The sequence below is a fragment of the Hyla sarda genome, unplaced genomic scaffold, assembly GCF_029499605.1.
Source record: "Hyla sarda isolate aHylSar1 unplaced genomic scaffold, aHylSar1.hap1 scaffold_748, whole genome shotgun sequence".
Lineage (NCBI taxonomy): Eukaryota > Metazoa > Chordata > Amphibia > Anura > Hylidae > Hyla > Hyla sarda.
Window position 1 is genome coordinate 25,306 of NW_026610771.1, and position 19,099 is coordinate 44,404.

Genomic DNA, 19,099 nt, shown 5'->3' on the forward strand with positions numbered 1-19,099 from the left:
TGGCGTGGGCCGTACCCAGGGAACGGAATCTAAGGAGCTACTGGTCTTCACCAGGGCCCTTCGCAAAGCGGGATGGTCTTGCTGCGGCTGGTAGCCCCCAGGTCATTCCACCAGATAGCGACTCGACCCCTCTGGTTGCTGAGATATGCGCGGTACAGGAGGAACAGGCAGAAGCATAGTCAGACGTAGCGAAGGTCAGGGCAGGCGGCACAGGATCAGAAGCGGTAGTCACTAGCAACAGGTCAAGGCAGGAAGCACGGGTTCAGCAGCGGAGGTCACAGGCAAGGGTCGGCAACTGGCAGGGAACACTTTAATGGTATGGAACGCTTTCTCTCAGCACGAGGCACAAAGATCCGGCAAGGGCAGGAAGGGGCAGGGAACATTTATAGGCACTTTGAGCCAGGCACCAATTAATGGTGCGCTGGCCCTTTAAATTTCATGAAGCCAGCGTGCACACCCCAGAGAGCAGGGATGCGCGCGCCGGGGGACAGAGAGGATGCACGGAGCCGCAGGAGGTAAGGGGCGGCATCGGAATGTGGCGCATGTGCGGGGACCTCCCGCCACGCTAACCGCATTCCTGACAGGGCAAACTCTGCGCTCCCGGTCAGTGTGTCTGACCGGGACGCGCAGAGACGCTGGGGACGGACGGAGGCAGTGGGCGCTCCGGTCCAGGAGCGGGGACCGGAGCGCGGACTGTAACAGTACCCCCCCCCCTTTGGTCTCCCCCTCTTCTTGGTGCCCAAGAACCTGAGGATAAGACTGCGGTCCAAGATGTTCTCCTCCGGCTCCCAGGACCTCAGGACCACAGCCTTCCCAGTTGACCAAAAAATATCTTCTCTGGATCAACTTGGAAGCCAGGACCTCCTTGACAGAAAAAATGTCCGATGTACCGGCCACTGGGCTAGGAGTAGTGACCGTGGGGGAGAACCGGTTAAAGATAGCTGGTTTGAGGAGGGAGACATGAAATGAGTTTGGGATCCTAAGAGTGGAGGGGAGATGAAATTGGTAAGCCACAGCGTTAATTCTTCTTTTAATCTTGTAATGTCCCAAGTAACGAGGACCCAGTTTGTAGCTTGGGACTCTAAAACGGATGTTTTTGGCCGAGAGCCACACTATGTCAGCAGGAGAAAACACCGGAGCAACTCTGCGTTTCTTGTCCGCTTGGGACTTCATGCAGGCTGAGGCTTTAAGAAGAGCAGTGCGGGTCTCTCGCCAAATAGAGGAAAAATTCTGGATGAGCTCATCGACTGTCGGAACAGAAGAAGGAGAAGGCAACGGCAGAGGTGGTAGAGGATGGCGACCGTAGACCACGTAAAACGGTGACTTGTTAGAAGCAGAGGCATTCCTGAAGTTGTAAGAGAATTCCGCCCAAGGAAGAAGATCAGCCCAATCACCATGACGTGAAGATACAAAATGACGTAGATATTCCCCCAAAGCTTGGTTCACGCGTTCCACTTGGCCGTTGGTTTGGGGGTGGTGAGAAGAAGAGAAATCCAACTTCACTTTGAACCGTCCACAAAGAACTCTCCAGAATTTGGAAACAAATTGCACCCCACGATCCAGAACAATATGTAAGGGAAGACCATGAAGGCGAAAAAATGTGCAGGAAAAAATGTTTCGCCAGCAGAGGCGCCGAAGGTAATCCTGGTAGTGGTACAAAGTGTGCCATTTTAGAGAAGCGGTCTACAACGACCCAAATGACCGTCATGCCCTGGGAAGGAGGAAGGTCAGTCACAAAGTCCATGGCGATGTGAGACCATGGGGTCTCAGGAACAGGAAGAGGTTGGAGTAACCCAGCCGGCTTCAGACGAGGCGACTTATTTCGTGCGTAGACTGTACAGGCTTGGACAAATTCTGACACATCCATAGCCATGGTAGGCCACCAATGTCTTCGAGCGATCAGTTGAAGGGTCTTTTGGATACCTGGATGACCCGCCAGCAGGGAAGAGTGACCCCACTTAAGTACTTCCAACTGTTGGTGCGGAGGTACATAGGACTTGCCAGGAGGAAGAAGGCGAAGATCCACAGGTGCCACAGCAATAAGGCGCTCTGGAGAAATAATATACAGTGGAGTAACCTCTTCACCCACTATGTCTGAAGAGCGGGTGTCAGGATTCGGCAGGCTGGAGGTGGATCCTCTGTGTCAGAGAGGGATTGGCGTGGACCGTGTCGGTGGACCGGTTCTAAGTTGCTACTGGTTTTCACCAGAGCCCGCCGCAAAGCGGGATGGACTTGCAGCGGCGGTAGCAACCAGGTCGTATCCAGCGGCAACGGCTCAACCTCTCTGACTGCTGAAGATAGGCGCGGTACAAAGGAGCAGACAAGAGCAGAGTCGGACGTAGCAGAAGGTCAGGGCAGGCAGCAAGGATCGTAGTCAGGGGCAACGGCAAGAGGTCTGGAACACAGGCTAGGAACACACAAGGAACGCTTTCACTGGCACAATGGCAACAAGATCCGGCAAGGGAGTGCAGGGGAAGTGAGGTAATATAGGGAAGTGCACAGGTGAAGACACTAATTAAAACCCATGCGCCAATCAGTGGCGCACTGGCCCTTTAAATCGCAAAGACCCGGCGCGCGCGCTCCCTAGGGAGCGGGGCCGCGCACGCCGGGGCAGCACAGACGGGGAGCGAGTCTGGTAAGCGGGTCGGGATGCACATCGCGAGCGGGCGCGTCACGCATTGCGAATCGCATCCCGGCTGGGGACATTATCGCAGCGCACCCGGTCAGCAGGTCTGACCGGGGCGCTGCGAACAGGAGAACGCTGTGAGCGCTCCGGGGAGGAGCGGGGACCCGGAGCGCTCGGCGTAACAGCGGGAGAGGGCATCTGCCCTGATGTTCTTGTTCGCGGGACGGAAGTGGATCACAAAGTTGAAGCGAGCGAAGAACAGGGACCAGCGAGCTTGCCGTTGGTTGAGCCTCTGGGCGGACTGGAGATAGTCAAGATTTTTGTGATCCGTGTTAACACAAAAAGGATGGATGGAGCCTTCGAGAAGGTGCCTCCACTCTTCAAGTGCCAATTTGATGGCCAACAACTCCCTGTCTCCAATAGAGTAGTTTCTCATGGCTGGGGTGAAGGTCTTGGAGAAATAGCCACAAGTTAAGGTTTTGCCCCTAGATGATTTTTGGGTGAGCACTGCTCCAGCTCCTATGGAGGAGGCATCTACTTCCAAGGAAAAGGGCTTAGCGGGGTCTGGTCCGGAAAGTACAGGTGTGGAGGGAAAGCGAGCTTCAACGACTGGAAGGCCTCTTCAGCCTGAGAAGGCCAGGATTTGGGATTAGCCCCTTTCTTGGTCAAGGCCACAATTGGAGACACCAGGGTGGAGTAGTGCGGAATGAATTGCCTGTAATAATTGGCGAACCCCAAAAATCTTTGAATGGCGCGAAGTCCAGAGGGGCGTGGCCAGTCAAAGACCGCGGTGAGCTTAGCTGGGTCCATTTGTAAACCCTGGGCAGAAATGATGTACCCTAGGAAGGGCAGACTGGACCGCTCGAAGATGCACTTCTCAATCTTAGCGTGGAGGCGTTTTTTTCTGAGGCGTGACAAAACTTGGCGTACATGTACTCGGTGTTGATCTAGGTTAGAGGAGAAGATGAGAATGTCGTCAAGATAAACCACTACGCAGGGGTAGAGCAAATCTCTAAAAATGTCATTGATGAATTCTTGAAACACAGCAGGTGCGTTGCAGAGACCTAAGGGCATCACCAGATATTCAAAATAGCCATCCCGTGTGTTGAAGGCGGTCTTCCACTCGTCACCCTCTCTAATTCGGATCAAGTTGTAGCCTCCTCTAAGATCCAACTTGGTAAAGATTCTGGCCCCACGGAGACAGTCAAAGAGCTCAGAGATCAAGGGGAGAGGGTAACGGTTCTTAACCGTGATCTTGTTAAGGCCTCTGTAGTCAATGCAAGGCCGGAGGGAGCCGTCCTTTTTAGCAACGAAGAAAAAACCAGCTCCAGCGGGAGAGGAGGACTTCCTTATGAAACCTCTTTGTAGATTTTCACGAATGTAGTCCGACATGGCGAGAGTCTCTGGTGGTGAGAGTGGGTAGATTCTACCCCAGGGTGGAGTAGTTCCAGGCACCAAGTCGATAGGACAGTCGTAGGGTCTATGAGGTGGAAGAACTTAGGCTTGCTTCTTGCAAAAAACGTCAGCGAAGCAGTGGTAAGGCCCCGGAAGACCAGGTGGCGGAGGAACAGCTGGATTTTGCTTGACAAAAACAGACTTGAGACAACGGCCGGAGCAAGAGGAACCCCACCTCATGATCTCTCCGGGGGACCAATCTAGGATGGGACAGTGACGCTGAAGCCATGGCAAGCCCAGGAGGAGTTCTGAGAAGCAGTATGGGAGGACCAAGAACTCCAAAGTCTCTGTATGCGAAAACCCGATGTCCAAGTAATGGCAAAGTGCGGTACTGCACAGTGGCAGAAAGTCTCTCACCATTGACAGTAGAAATGCAGAATGGCTTGGGCAAACGAACAACAGGGATCTGATATTTGTCAACCAGAGAGGCGTGGATGAAATTGCCGGCAGATCCTGAATCCAAGAAGGCGGTGGCAGTGAAGGTAGACTTGGCAGACATGGTGAGCTGTACCGATAATGTAAGACGTGGAGAGGAGGAATCCACACCTAGCAGCGCCTCTCCCACGTTCACTAGGTGAATGCGTTTTCCCGAACGCGGAGGATGGAGAGGATAGTCCCTAAGGAAGTGCTCGGTACTGGCGCAGTACAGACACAGATTCTCATTTCTTCGACGACTCCGTTCTTGAGTGGTCAAGCGAGACCGATCCATCTGCATGGTCTCCACGGCGGGAGGCCCAGAGAAGGGTTGTGGTGGACACAGAAAGACCGGAGCCGACTGAGGATAGCGTCTTGGACGAGCTCCCTTCTTTTCGTGTAGCAGTTCCTCTTTTCTCTCCAGGAAACGCTTGTCAATCCTAGTGGCCAGTAGTATAAACTCACTAAGAGTAGATGGCATCTCACGTGCCGCCAAGACGTCCTTGATTTCACTGCATAGTCCCTTCTTAAACGTGGCAAATAGAGCATCATCATTCTAATTCAACTCGGAGGCAAGAGTACGGAATTGGATGGCGTAATCACCCACGGTAGAACCTCCTTGGGTCAAGTTCAGCAAAGCAGTCTCTGCAGAGGACACCCGGGCAGGTTCCTCGAATACACTGCGGAACTCTTGGCAAAAATTCTGAACGGAGGTAGTGGCTGGATCAAAGCGGTCCCACAAAGGTGTAGCCCAGGCCAGGGCCTTCCCGGTTAACAAACTGAGGATGAAGGCCACCGTGGCACGTTCAGACAGAAACTGGTCGGCCATTAATTCTAGGTGGAGTGAGCAGTGCGACAGGAACCCTCGGCACTGCTTCGGATCTCCGCCATACTTGTCAGACAAGGACAAGTGGATCCTGGAAGAGGAAACGGCTGCTGGCTGAGGTGGAGCAGCTGGCATAGGCGGAGGAGACGGCTGTTGCTGGACAGGCAGAAGCTGTTGCGCCATGGCGGTCAACTGGACGATCTGCTGCGTCTGTAGAGCCACTACGGTAGTGAGATCCACAAGGCTAGGAAGAGATACCTCAGCGGGATCCATGGCCAGATCTTACTGTAACGGTCCGGACAGGAGACTGGAGGTGGATCCACTGGACCAGAGGGGTGATGGTGTGGGCCGTACCCAGGGAATGGAATCTAAGGATCTACTGGTCTTCACCAGGGCCCGCCGCAAAGCGGGATGGTCTTGCTGCGGCTGGTATCCCCCAGGTCGTTCCACCAGATAGCCACTCGACCCCTCTGGTTGCTGAGATATGCGCGGTACAGGAGGAACAGGCAGAAGCGTAGTCAGACATAGCGAAGGTCAGGGCAGGCGGCACAGGATCAGAAGCGGTAGTCACTAGCAACAGGTCAAGGCAGGCAGCACGGGTTCAGAGGCAAGGGTCACAGGCAAGGGTCGGCAACTGGCAGGGAACACTTTAATGGTATAGAACGCTTTCTCTCGGCACGAGGCACAAAGATCCGGTAAGGGCAGGAAGGGGCAGTGAACATTTATAGGCACTTTGGGCCAAGCACCAATTAATGGTGCGCTGGCCTTTTAAATTTTATGAAGCCGTCGCGCGCGGGCCCCAGAGAGCGGGGATGCGCGTGCCGGGGGACAGAGAGGATGCACGGAGCCGCAGGAGGTAAGGGGCGGCATCGAAATGCGGCGCGTGTGCGGGGAACCGCATTCCTGACAGGGCAAACTCTGCACTCCCGGTCAGTGTGTCTGACCGGGACGCGCAGAGACGCTGGGGACCGGGACGGAGGCAGTGGGCGCTCCGGTCCAGGAGCGGGGACCGGAGCGCTGACTGTAACAGTTGTTACTGACATATCTAGAATATATTGATTCATAGGTTGCTTGTGCCTGCTATGTCTGCAGGGGGATGCACCAAATAGGTTATTGTTACTGACACGTCTTCAGAGCGTTAACTTCTCGAGTAGCATGTTTTATATTTTGCATACTGTTAGCAGGTTATTCTGTGCATGATTAGCATGTTTATTCGGTATATACGGTTAGTATATTTTATACTGTGCATAAGGTTGGCTTATTCTGTGCTTACATTTAGCATGTTTTATTTGTGCATACGGTTACGGTGTTATTCTGTGCATACTATGAGTGTTTTTTGCTCTGTGCGTACGGTGAGCATGTTTTATTCTGTGCATACGATTAGCAGCTTTTCGTGCCTTTCATTAGAATGTTTATTCAGTACACACGTCTAGCATGTTTTTTTTTAGGTTTAACATGTTTCATCATGTGCATATGGTTAGCGCGTTTCATTGTGGGCATACGGTTAGCTTGTTTATCCTGTTTACGGCTAGCATGTTTTATTCTGTGCGTACGGTTAGCGTGTTATGGAGTGCATCATTTATCAGTTTATTCGGTTATGTAGCAATCGTTTGGGTGTGCTTTCCAGCCTCTTCCTGTTGATATTCGTTCACAGCATTCATACTGTGCATGCGTTCATAGCACCTATACCGAGCATATGTTTCTTATGACTGCCACGTCTGCAGGGGAAGTAGTACATAGTTTGTTGTTACTGACACGTTTTCAGAGTTATAATTTCACGAGGGTAGGTGGTTGTATACCCGTTATGCCTGCCACGTCTGCAGGGGGATGCACTACACAGGTTGTTGTTACTGACACACCTTCAGAGCAATAACATCTCGACTCGTAGGTGGTTGTTTACCCGCTGGTGTCTGCCACGTCTGCAGGGGGATGCACCACTTGGTTATTATTACGGAGCAATAACATTTCGATCAGTGAGTTTTTATTTGTGTATACTGTTAGCAGGTTTATTCTGTATATACGGGTAGCATGTTTCATGCTGTACATACGGTTGACTTATTCCGTGATTATGGTTAGCATGTTTATTAACACATGGTATTAGCATGTTTACTCAGTACATACATGTTACCCATACTAGGGTATTTTATCCTGTGCTTACCAATAGTGGGTCTTGTTATATGTATATGGTTAGTGTTTTTTATTCTGTGCTTTCAGTGAGCATGTTTTAATTCTGTGTACATGGTTAGCGTGTTTTATTCTGTGTGAACGGTTAGCGGTTTATTCTGGGTATACGGTTAGTGGGCTAATTCTGTGTATTAATTAGGGTTTTTTTTTTGCCTACATATACGCTAAGCAGGTTTTATCATGTTTATCATGTATTACCGGTGATATGTTTTATTCTGTGTATTCGTTAACGGGTTTTAGCATGTTTTATCACATATTTTGGTTAGTATGTTTTATTTTGTGCTTACAGTTATTCTGTGCATGCTATTAGTATGTTTATTAGATGCATATGCTTAGCTTGTATGGTTCACAAAGACCTGTCACGTCTACAGGCACGATGGTTTCACAAGACCTGTCATGACTACAAGCACAATGGTTTCACAAAGACCTGTTAAGTCTACAGGCACAGTGGTTTCACAAAGACCTGTCACATCTACAGGCAGGATGGTTTCACAAGACCTGTCACGTCTACAGGCATGATGGTTCCCAAAGAAATTTCATGTCTACAGGCACAATGGCTTCACAAAAACCTGTCATGTCTACAGGCACGATGGCTTCACAAAGACCTGTCACGTCGGCTTCACAAAGACCTGTCATGGCTACAGGCACAATGGTTTCACAAAGACCTGTCACATCTACAGGCACGTTGGTTATGCAGGGAACTGTCATCTGCAAAGGGTCATCACTCCCGAGACCAGTGGGGTCAGAATTTTAGCAGTTTAGGAATGTCTGACTATACAGTCTAAGTCGTTAAGTGCTTTCATGAGCCTTGTTTTGGTCGACAGGCGATATGACCCCACACGGTCTATCATGTATGTTACGCCTAGCGCTCCGGGTCCCCGCTCCTCCCCGGAGCGCGTACGGCGTCTCTCTCTCCGCAGCGCCCCGGTCGGTCCCGCTGACCGGGAGCGCTGCACTGTCATGGCCGTCGGGGATGCGATTCGCACAGCGGGACGCGCCCGCTCGCGAATCGCATCCCAGGTCACTTACCCGTTCCCGTCCCCTGCTGTCATGTGCTGGCGCGCGCGGCTCCGCTCTCTAGGGCGCGCGCGCGCCAGCTCCCTGAGACTTAAAGGGCCAGTGCACCAATGATTGGTGCCTGGTCCAATTAGCTTAATTGGCTTCCACCTGCTCCCAGACTATATCTGATCTCTGCCCCTGCACTCCCCTGCCGGATCTTGTTGCCTTTGAGCCTAGTGAAAGCGTTACTGTGTTTGTCCATACTGTGTACCTGACCTCCTGCTATTACCTTATTGACTACGATCCTTGCTGCCTGCCCCGACCTTCTGCTACGTCCGACCTTGCTTCTGTCTACTCCCTTGTACCGCGCCTATCTTCAGCAGTCAGAGAGGTTGAGCCGTTGCTAGTGGATACGACCTGGTCACTACCGCCGCAGCAAGACCATCCCGCTTTGCGGCGGGCTCTGGTGAAAACCAGTAGTGACTTAGAACCGGTCCACTAGCACGGTCCACGCCAATCCCTCTCTGGCACAGAGGATCCACCTCCTGCCAGCCGGCATCGTGACAGTAGATCCGGCCATGGATCCCGCTGAGGTTCCCCTGCCTTATATCTCTGATCTCACCACGGTGGTCGCCCAGCAATCCCGACAGATCGCCCATCTAACCCACCAGCTGTCGGAAGTGTCCACCATTGTGCAGCAACTTCAGTCGCAACTTCTGCCTCTGCTACAGCAGCAACCATCTCCTCCGCCAGCTCCTGCACCCCTTCCGCAGCGAGTGGCCACTCCTAGCCTCCGCTTGTCCTTGCCGGACAAATTTAATGGGGACTCTAAGTTTTGCTGTGGCTTTCTTTCGCAATGTTCCCTGCACTTGGAGATGATGTCGGACCAGTTTCCTACTGAAAGGTCTAAGGTGGCTTTCGTAGTCAGCCTTCTGTCTGGAAAAGCCCTGTCATGGGCCACACCGCTCTGGGACCGCAATGACCCCGTCACTGCCTCTGTACACTCCTTCTTCTCGGAAATCCGAAGTGTCTTTGAGGAACCTGCCCGAGCCTCTTCTGCTGAGACTGCCCTGCTGAACCTGGTCCAGGGTAATTCTTCCGTTGGCGAGTACGCCATACAATTCCGTACTCTTGCTTCTGAACTTTCCTGGAATAATGAGGCCCTCTGCGCGACCTTTAAAAAAGGCCTATCCAGCAACATTAAAGATGTTCTGGCCGCACGAGAAACTCCTGCTAACCTGCATGAACTCATTCATCTAGCCACTCGCATTGACATGCGTTTTTCTGAGAGGCATCAAGAGCTCCGCCAGGAAAAAGACTTAGATCTCTGGACACCTCTCCCACAGTCTCCATTGCAATCTGCGCCTAGGCCTCCCGCCGAGGAGGCCATGCAAGTGGATCGGTCTCGCCTGACCCTGGAAGAGAGGAATCGCCGTAGGGAAGAGAATCTTTGTCTGTACTGTGCCAGTACCGAACATTTTTTGGTGGATTGCCCTATCCGTCCTCCACGTCTGGGAAACGCACGCTCGCACCCAGCTCTCGTGGGTGTGGCGTCTCTTGATGCTAAGTCGGCTTCTCCACGTCTCACGGTGCCCGTGCGGATTTCTCCTTCAGCCAACTCTTCTCTCTCAGCCGTGGCCTGCCTGGACTCTGGTGCTTCTGGGAATTTTATTCGGGAGTCCTTGGTGAATAAATTCCGCATCCCGGTGACCCGTCTCGTCAAGCCACTCCACATTTCCGCGGTCAACGGAGTCAGGTTGGATTGCACCGTGCGTTACCGCACGGAGTCCCTCCTAATGTGCATCGGACCTCATCACGAAAAAATTGAGTTTTTGGTCCTCTCCAATTGCACTTCCGAAATTCTCCTTGGACTACCCTGGCTTCAACACCATTCCCCAACCCTGGATTGGTCCACAGGGGAGATCAAGAGCTGGGGTACCTCTTGCTTCAAGGACTGCCTTAAACCGGTTCCCAGTACTCCCTGCCGTGACCCTGTGGTTCCCCCTGTATCCGGTCTCCCTAAGGTCTTTATGGACTCTGCCTGCCATAAGAAGTGCCTCTCCCCCCCTCCCAGTCCAGTCAGGCAAGCCTCGGTGCCTCCTCATGGCCCTCGTCCTGGTGTCACACTGCCCCGTGTCAGGCCTCGCCCTCTGCCCTCCCTCCCCATTCCCACTCCTGCTGTACTGCCTGCCGTTGAGGAATCCCTCCATTCTTTCCCGGTGTCCTCATCCCAGGGGAGGCAGTTACCGGACAAAGAGAAGGGGAGACCTAAGGGGGGGGGTACTGTTACGCCTAGCGCTCCGGGTCCCCGCTCCTCCCCGGAGCGCGTACGGCGTCTCTCTCTCCGCAGCGCCCCGGTCGGTCCCGCTGACCGGGAGCGCTGCACTGTCATGGCCGTCGGGGATGCGATTCGCACAGCGGGACGCGCCCGCTCGCGAATCGCATCCCAGGTCACTTACCCGTTCCCGTCCCCTGCTGTCATGTGCTGGCGCGCGCGGCTCCGCTCTCTAGGGCGCGAGGCGCCAGCTCCCTGAGACTTAAAGGGCCAGTGCACCAATGATTGGTGCCTGGTCCAATTAGCTTAATTGACTTCCACCTGCTCCCAGACTATATCTGATCTCTGCCCCTGCACTCCCCTGCCGGATCTTGTTGCCTTTGAGCCTAGTGAAAGCGTTACTGTGTTTGTCCATACTGTGTACCTGACCTCCTGCTATTACCTTATTGACTACGATCCTTGCTGCCTGCCCCGACCTTCTGCTACGTCCGACCTTGCTTCTGTCTACTCCCTTGTACCGCGCCTATCTTCAGCAGTCAGAGAGGTTGAGCCGTTGCTAGTGGATACGACCTGGTCACTACCGCCGCAGCAAGACCATCCCGCTTTGCGGCGGGCTCTGGTGAAAACCAGTAGTGACTTAGAACCGGTCCACTAGCACGGTCCACGCCAATCCCTCTCTGGCACAGAGGATCCACCTCCTGCCAGCCGGCATCGTGACAATGTAGATATGTTCTTGCTTGTCATATACCTGAGAGTTTAATTTTGCCTCTTAATAGCAGGGATTGGTGCTTTTCAGACCTGCCATAGAGTTATCCCTTCAGTGTCCATTTGAAGTGATGTCACAAGTAAGTATGTTAATAGGTATAGTTCAGTTAGTACTTCTGTCGGGTCTGTCGGATTTTACTACCACAGTTTCTCAGGTATGGTTACCGCCTCTAGTACTCACTGGTTGAGGTTACTCTTTCCGGCACGCAAGGTATAGTCTACTTAGGGTATATGAAGCTTGATGCTGGGTGTAGGCTGTGTTATTTCATGAATTGCTATTCATCCTATAATGGTTGCTTTTTGCCCTCTATAGGTGTGCCCACCTACATGGTTATGGCAAAGTTAAGATCTTTGTACAGGTATGTATGCAATGTTTTTAGTCACTAGTACATTTCTGGAGCCCTGAGCACAATATAAAGAGAAGATGTAACCGTGGTGATGGTTATAATGGTATCTGTTACGCCGAGCGCTCCGGGTCCCCGCTCCTCCCCGGAGCGCTCGCTACACTTCCCTCACTGCAGCGCCCCGGTCGGTTCCACGGACCCGGGGCGCTGCGTTACCACCTCCGGCCGGGATGCGATTCGCGATGCGGGTAGCGCCCGCTCGCGATGCGCACCCCGGCTCCCGTACCTTACTCGCTCCCCGTCAGTTCTGTCCCGGCGCGCGCGGCCCCGCTCCCTAGGGCGCGCGCGCGCCGGGTCTTTGCGATTTAAAGGGCCACTGCACCGCTGATTGGTGCAGTGGTTCCAATTAGTGTTTACACCTGTGCACTTCCCTATATCACCTCACTTCCCCTTCACTCCCTCGCCGGATCTTGTTGCCCTAGTGCCAGTGAAAGCGTTCCTTGTGTGTTCCTTGCCTGTGATTCCAGACCTTCTGCCGTTGCCCCTGACTACGATCCTTGCTGCCTGCCCCGACCTTCTGCTACGTCCGACCTTGCTTCTGTCTACTCCCTTGTACCGCGCCTATCTTCAGCAGCCAGAGAGGTTGAGCCGTTGCTAGGGGATACGACCTGGTCACTACCGCCGCAGCAAGACCATCCCGCTTTGCGGCGGGCTCTGGTGAAAACCAGTAGTGACTTAGAACCGATCCTCTAGCACGGTCCACGCCAATCCCTCTCTGGCACAGAGGATCCACTACCTGCCAGCCGGCATCGTGACAGTAGATCCGGCCATGGATCCCGCTGAAGTTCCTCTGCCAGTTGTCGCTGACCTCACCACGGTGGTCGCCCAGCAGTCACAACAGATTGCGCAACAAGGCCAACAGCTGTCTCAACTGACTGTTATGCTACAACAGTTACTACCACAGCTCCAGCAATCATCTCCTCCGCCAGCTCCTGTACCTCCTCCGCAGCGAGTGGCCGCTTCTGGAATACGACTATCCTTGCCGGATAAATTTGATGGGGACTCTAAGTTTTGCCGTGGCTTTCTTTCCCAATGTTCATTACACTTGGAGATGATGTCGGACCAGTTCCCCACTGAAAGGTCTAAGGTGGCTTTCGTAGTCAGCCTGCTGTCTGGAAAAGCCCTGGCTTGGGCCACACCGCTCTGGGACCGCAATGACCCCGTCACTGCCTCTGTACACTCCTTCTTCTCGGAAATTCGAAGTGTCTTTGAGGAACCTGCCCGAGCCTCTTCTGCTGAGACTGCCCTGTTGAACCTGGTCCAGGGTAATTCTTCCGTTGGCGAGTATGCCGTACAGTTCCGTACCCTTGCTTCAGAATTATCCTGGAATAATGAGGCACTCTGCGCGACCTTTAAAAAAGGCCTATCCAGCAACATTAAAGATGTTCTGGCCGCACGAGAAATCCCTGCTAACCTACATGAACTCATCCATCTTGCCACTCGCATTGACATGCGTTTTTCCGAACGGCGTCAGGAGCTCCGCCAGGATATGGACTCTGTTCGCACGAGGCGTTTCTTCTCCCCGGCTCCTCTCTCCTCTGGTCCCCTGCAATCTGTTCCTGTGCCTCCCGCCGTGGAGGCTATGCAGGTCGACCGGTCTCGCCTGACACCCCAAGAGAGGACACGACGCCGCATGGAGAATCTCTGCCTGTACTGTGCTAGTACCGAACACTTCCTGAAGGATTGTCCTATCCGTCCTCCCCGCCTGGAAAGACGTCCGCTGACTCCGCACAAAGGTGAGACAGTCCTTGATGTCTACTCTGCTTCTCCACGTCTTACTGTGCCTGTGCGGATGTCTGCCTCTGCCTTCTCCTTCTCTGCTGTGGCCTTCTTGGACTCTGGATCTGCAGGAAATTTCATCTTAGCCTCTCTCGTCAACAGGTTCAACATCCCGGTGACCAGTCTCGCCAGACCCCTCTACATCAATTGTGTAAACAATGAAAGATTGGACTGTACTATACGTTTCCGCACGGAGCCCCTTCTAATGTGCATCGGATCTCATCACGAGAGGATTGAACTGTTGGTCCTCCCCAATTGCACTTCTGAAATCCTTCTTGGACTTCCCTGGCTTCAACTCCATTCCCCAATCCTGGATTGGTCCACTGGGGAGATCAAGAGTTGGGGGCCCTCTTGTTCCAAGGACTGCTTAAAACCGGTTCCCAGTAAACCTTGCCGTGTCCCTGTGCTTCCTCATGTAACCGGTCTCCCTAAGGCCTATATGGACTTTGCGGACGTTTTTTGCAAAAAACAAGCTGAGACTCTACCTCCTCACAGGCCTTATGATTGTCCCATTGACCTCCTCCCGGGCACTACTCCACCCCGGGGCAGAATCTATCCTCTGTCCGTCCCAGAGACTCTTGCCATGTCTGAATACGTCCAAGAAAATTTAAAAAAGGGCTTTATCCGTAAATCCTCCTCTCCTGCCGGAGCCGGATTTTTCTTTGTGTCCAAAAAAGATGGCTCTCTACGTCCTTGCATTGACTACCGCGGTCTTAATAAAATCACGGTTAAGAACCGCTACCCCCTACCCCTCATCTCTGAACTCTTTGATCGTCTCCAAGGTGCCCATATTTTTACCAAACTGGACTTAAGAGGTGCTTATAATCTCATCCGCATCAGAGAGGGGGATGAATGGAAAACGGCATTTAACACCAGAGATGGACACTTTGAGTATCTGGTCATGCCCTTTGGTCTATGCAACGCCCCTGCCGTCTTCCAAGACTTTGTTAATGAAATTTTTCGTGATCTACTATACTCCTGTGTTGTTGTATATCTGGACGATATCCTGATTTTTTCTGCCAATCTTGAAGAACACCGCCAGCATGTCCGTATGGTTCTTCAGAGACTTCGTGATAATCAACTCTATGCCAAAATAGAGAAATGTCTGTTTGAATGCCAATCTCTTCCTTTTCTAGGATACTTGGTCTCTGGCCAGGGACTACAAATGGACCCAGATAAACTCTCTGCCGTCTTAGATTGGCCACGCCCCTCCGGACTCCGTGCCATCCAACGTTTTTTGGGGTTCGCCAATTATTACAGGCAATTTATTCCACATTTTTCTACCATTGTGGCTCCTATTGTGGCTTTAACAAAAAAAAATGCCGATCCCAAGTCTTGGCCTCCTCAAGCGGAAGACGCCTTTAAACGACTCAAGTCTGCCTTTTCTTCGGCTCCCGTGCTCTCCAGACCTGACCCATCTAAACCCTTCCTATTGGAGGTTGATGCCTCCTCAGTGGGAGCTGGAGCTGTCCTTCTACAAAAAAACTCTTCCGGGCATGCTGTTACTTGTGGTTTTTTTTCCAGGACCTTCTCTCCGGCGGAGAGGAACTACTCCATCGGGGATCGAGAGCTTCTAGCCATTAAATTAGCACTTGAGGAATGGAGGCATCTGCTGGAGGGATCAAGATTTCCAGTTATTATTTACACCGATCACAAGAACCTCTCCTACCTCCAGTCTGCCCAACGGCTGAATCCTCGTCAGGCCAGGTGGTCTCTGTTCTTTGCCCGATTTAATTTTGAAATTCACTTTCGGCCTGCTGATAAAAACATTAGGGCCGATGCTCTCTCTCGTTCCTCAGATGCCTCTGAAATTGAACTCTCTCCTCAACACATCATTCCTCCTGACTGCCTGATTTCCACTTCTCCAGCCTCCATCAGGCAAACTCCTCCAGGAAAGACCTTTGTTTCTCCACGCCAACGCCTTGGGATCCTCAAATGGGGTCACTCCTCCCATCTCGCAGGTCATGCGGGCATCAAGAAATCTGTGCAACTCATCTCTCGCTTCTATTGGTGGCCGACTCTAGAGACTGATGTGGTGGACTTTGTGCGAGCCTGCACTATCTGTGCCCGGGATAAGACTCCTCGCCAGAAGCCCGCTGGTTTTCTTCATCCTCTACCTGTCCCCGAACAACCTTGGTCTCTGATTGGTATGGATTTTATTACTGACTTACCCCCATCCCATGGCAACACTGTTATTTGGGTGGTCGTTGATCGATTCTCCAAAATGGCACATTTCATCCCTCTTCCTGGTCTTCCTTCAGCGCCTCAGTTGGCTAAACAATTTTTTGTACACATTTTTCGTCTTCACGGGTTGCCTACACAGATCGTCTCGGATAGAGGCGTCCAATTTGTGTCTAAATTCTGGAGGGCTCTCTGTAAACAACTCAAGATTAAATTAAATTTTTCTTCTGCATACCATCCTCAATCCAATGGACAAGTAGAGAGAATTAACCAGATCTTGGGTGACTATTTACGACATTTTGTTTCCTCCCGCCAGGATGACTGGGCAGATCTTCTACCTTGGGCCGAATTCTCGTATAATTTCAGAATCTCTGAATCTTCCTCCAAATCTCCGTTTTTCGTGGTGTACGGCCGTCACCCTCTTCCCCCCCTCCCTACCCCCTTGCCCTCTGGTCTGCCCGCTGTGGATGAAATTTCTCGTGATCTTTCCACCATATGGAAAGAGACCCAAAATTCTCTCTTACAGGCTTCTTCTCGCATGAAGAGATTCGCAGATAAGAAAAGAAGAGCTCCTCCCATTTTTTCCCCTGGAGACAAGGTATGGCTCTCCGCTAAATATGTCCGTTTCCGTGTCCCGAGCTATAAGTTGGGACCACGCTATCTTGGTCCTTTTAAAGTTTTGTGTCAAATTAATCCTGTCTCTTACAAACTTCTTCTTCCTCCTTCTCTTCGTATCCCTAATGCCTTTCACGTCTCTCTTCTTAAACCTCTCATCCTCAACCGTTTTTCTCCTAAATCTGTTCCTCCCACTCCTGTTTCCGGCTCCTCGGACATCTTCTCTGTCAAAGAGATTTTGGCCTCTAAAAAGGTCAGGGGAAGAACTTTTTTTTTAGTGGATTGGGAGGGTTGTGGTCCAGAAGAGAGGTCCTGGGAACCTGAGGACAATATCCTGGACAAAAGTCTGATCCTCAGGTTCTCAGGCCCCAAGAAGAGGGGGAGACCCAAGGGGGGGGGTACTGTTACGCCGAGCGCTCCGGGTCCCCGCTCCTCCCCGGAGCGCTCGCTACACTTCCCTCACTGCAGCGCCCCGGTCGGTTCCACGGACCCGGGGCGCTGCGTTACCACCTCCGGCCGGGATGCGATTCGCGATGCGGGTAGCGCCCGCTCGCGATGCGCACCCCGGCTCCCGTACCTTACTCGCTCCCCGTCAGTTCTGTCCCGGCGCGCGCGGCCCCGCTCCCTAGGGCGCGCGCGCGCCGGGTCTTTGCGATTTAAAGGGCCACTGCACCGCTGATTGGTGCAGTGGTTCCAATTAGTGTTTACACCTGTGCACTTCCCTATATCACCTCACTTCCCCTTCACTCCCTCGCCGGATCTTGTTGCCCTAGTGCCAGTGAAAGCGTTCCTTGTGTGTTCCTTGCCTGTGATTCCAGACCTTCTGCCGTTGCCCCTGACTACGATCCTTGCTGCCTGCCCCGACCTTCTGCTACGTCCGACCTTGCTTCTGTCTACTCCCTTGTACCGCGCCTATCTTCAGCAGCCAGAGAGGTTGAGCCGTTGCTAGGGGATACGACCTGGTCACTACCGCCGCAGCAAGACCATCCCGCTTTGCGGCGGGCTCTGGTGAAAACCAGTAGTGACTTAGAACCGATCCTCTAGCACGGTCCACGCCAATCCCTCTCTGGCACAGAGGATCCACTACCTGCCAGCCGGCATCGTGACAGTATCGACCACAGAATAAAGAGAAGATGTAACCATGGTGATGATTATAATGGTATCGACCACAGAATAAAGACAAGATGTAACCATGGTGATGATTATAATGGTATCGACCACCGAATAAAGACAAGATGTAACCCTGGTGATGATTATAATGGTATCGACCACAGAATAAAGACAAGATGTAACCGTGGTGATGGTTATAATGGTATCGACCACAGAATAAAGAGAAGATGTAACCGTGGTGATGGTTATAATGGTATCGACTACAGAATAAAGAGAAGATGTAACCGTGGTGATAATTATAATGGTATCGACTACAGAATAAAGAGAAGATGTAACCGTGGTGATGATTATAATGGCATCGACCACAGAATAAAGACAAGATGTAACCCTGGTGATGATTATAATGGTATCGACCACAGAATAAAGAGAAGATGTAACCGTGGTGATGGTTATAATGGTATCGACTACAGAATAAAGAGAAGATGTAACCGTGGTGATGATTATAATGGTATCGACCACAGAATAAAGACAAGATGTAACCCTGGTGATGATTATAATGGTATCGACTACAGAATAAAGAGAAGATGTAACCCTGGTGATGATTATAATGGTATCGACCACAGAATAAAGAGAAGATGTAACCCTGGTGATGATTATAATGGTATCGACCACAGAATAAAGAGAAGATGTAACAATGGTGATGGTTATAATGGTATCGACTACAGAATAAAGAGAAGATGTAACCGTGGTGATGGGTATAATGGTATCGACCACAGAATAAAGAGAAGATGTAACCGTGGTGATGATTATAATGGTATCGACCACAGAATAAAGACAAGATGTAACCCTGGTGATGATTATAATGGTATCGACCACAGAATAAAGACAAGATGTAACAATGGTGATGGTTATAATGGTATCGACCACAGAATAAAGAGAAGATGTAACCGTGGTGATGATTATAATGGTATCGACCACAGAATAAAGAGAAGATGTAACCGTGGTGATGATTATAATGGTATCGACCACAGAATAAAGAGAAGATGTAACCATGGTGATGATTATAATGGTATCGACCACAGAATAAAGACAAGATGTAACCCTGGTGATGATTATAATGGTATCGACCACAGAATAAAGACAAGATGTAACCCTGGTGATGATTATAATGGTATCGACCACAGAATAAAGAGAAGATGTAACCATGGTGATGGTTATAATGGTATCGACCACAGAATAAAGAGAAGATGTAACCGTGGTGATGGGTATAATGGTATCGACCACAGAATAAAGAGAAGATGTAACCGTGGTGATGGTTATAATGGTATCGACCACAGAATAAAGACAAGATGTAACCCTGGTGATGATTATAATGGTATCGACCACAGAATAAAGAGAAGATGTAACCATGGTGATGATTATAATGGTATCGACCACAGAATAAAGAGAAGATGTAACCGTGGTGA